The sequence below is a fragment of the Otolemur garnettii genome, unplaced genomic scaffold, assembly GCF_000181295.1.
Source record: "Otolemur garnettii isolate 467f Iridium unplaced genomic scaffold, OtoGar3 scaffold00121, whole genome shotgun sequence".
NCBI lineage: Eukaryota > Metazoa > Chordata > Mammalia > Primates > Galagidae > Otolemur > Otolemur garnettii.
The window spans coordinates 6,110,664-6,112,777 of NW_003852516.1; positions in this window are offsets into that span (position 1 = coordinate 6,110,664).

Genomic DNA, 2,114 nt, shown 5'->3' on the forward strand with positions numbered 1-2,114 from the left:
CGTGGCTGGCGCCTTAGCCGGTTGAGCTATAGGCGCCGAGCCGAATTAGAAATCTTTGAACAGTAACATGACAGTGTAGGCTCGACGCCCGTGGCTCGGTGGTTAGGGCATCAGCCACATACAATGGGGCTGGCAGGTTCGAACCTGGCCCAGATCTGCTAAACAACAATGACAACTATAACAACAACAACAACAAAATACCCAGGCATTGTGGCAGGCACCTGTAGTCCCAGCTACCTAGGAGGCTGAGGCAAGATAATCACTTACGCCCAAGAGTTTGAGGTTGCTGTGAGCTGTGACACCACAGTACTCTACTGAGGGTGAGATAGTGAGACTCTGTCTCCAAAAACAAAAGACAGTGTAATTTGGTGCAATCCTTTTAGAAAGATATTTGGCAATATATACCAGAATATTAAACATTCATTTTTTTATTTTTATTTATTTATTTTGTAGTTTTTGGCCAGGGCCAGGTTTGAACCCACCGCCTCTGGTATATGGGGCCGGCACCCTACTTCTTGAGCCACAAGTGCCACCCAACATTCATTTTTAAAGTAGTTCCATTTTGTAAAATGATAAACGGTAACATAATTAAAATTGAATGGATATTAAAATAAATAAATAAAATAAAGTAGTTCCATTTCTGGAAATGGATCCTAAACTAGACAAGAAAATTTTCTATGTAAATGTGTTAATTAAAGGATTATTTATAAAATAGCAAAACAAAAAATCAGTCTAAACTGTCTGGCAATTTTTAAATGCCCTTTGATAATTATTATACATTTATTTAATAGAATATCACATGTCTTTAAAATATTACTTATGTAATATGGGAAAATACTTTTTTACAATGTTTAAAAAATGGACATAAAGCTGGGTGTCCATTGTAAGTATAATTCAATAAAGATATTGTACAGAAGAAAAAGATCATTTTAAATAAACAAAAAATTCAAGTATGAGATTACCTTAGGATAGTGGAATTCTACATGGTTGTTTATTCTTTTTTTTTGCAGTTTTTGGCTGGGGCTGGGTTTGAACCCACCACCTCCGGTATATGGGGGTGGTGCAGTGTATGAGCCATGGGCACCACCTGGTTGTTTATTCTTTTATCCACTTCTCAGATATCCTCAAATGAGCATGTATTACTTTATAATCATAAAATAATACACTTTTTTAAAAAAGAAAAGTATGATTAAAAAGACCAAATCCACGTTCCTCTTTGTTGTTGTTATTTTTGAAACAGAATCTCACTGTCGTCCAGGCTACAGTGCTGAGGCCTCAGCCTGGCTCACAGCAACCTCAAACTCCTGGGATCCTCCTGCCTCACACTCTCAAGTAGCTGGGACTACAGGTACCCACCACAATTACCAGCTAATTTTTTCTAATTTTAGCAGAGACAAGATCTTGTTCTTGCTCAGACTGGTCTTGAACTCATGACCTCAAGTGATCTTCCCAATGTGCTAGGATTACAGGTATAAGCCACCACGCCCAGCCATATTCTTCTCAAGAATTAGTAAGTAAAATAAAAGATCTTCTTTTTCAACTTTTAAAGATGTTATGTTCCTTTTATTATGTCTTGAGGGCATTGGTGTGATTAAAAAGACCGATAAATGACCAACAATTTATGCGTCATAAAATATAGCTTCAGGAGAAAGCCCTAAACCTTGCGATCAGTTATATGAAAATACTATAAAAAATGGTCATGTCTGGCTAAAAAACATATGAAAAAGTGTTCAGCATCCCTAATTATTAGAGAAATGCAAATCAAAACCACCCTGAGATATCATCTAACCCCAGTGAGAATGGGCCACATCACAAAATCTCAAAACTGCAGATCCTGGCGTAGATGTGGAGAGAAGGGAACACTTCTACACTGCTGGTGGGACTACAAATTAATACAACATTTTTGGAAGGAAGTATGGAGAACCTTCAAAGAACTCAAGCTAGACCTCCCATTTGATCCTGCAATCCCATTACTAGGCATCTACCCAGAAGGAAAAAATTCTTTTACCATAAGGACACTTGCACTAGACTGCTTATTGCAGCTCAATTTACAATCACTAAAATGTAGAAACAGCCTAAATGCCCACCAACCCAGGAATGGATTAACAAGCTGT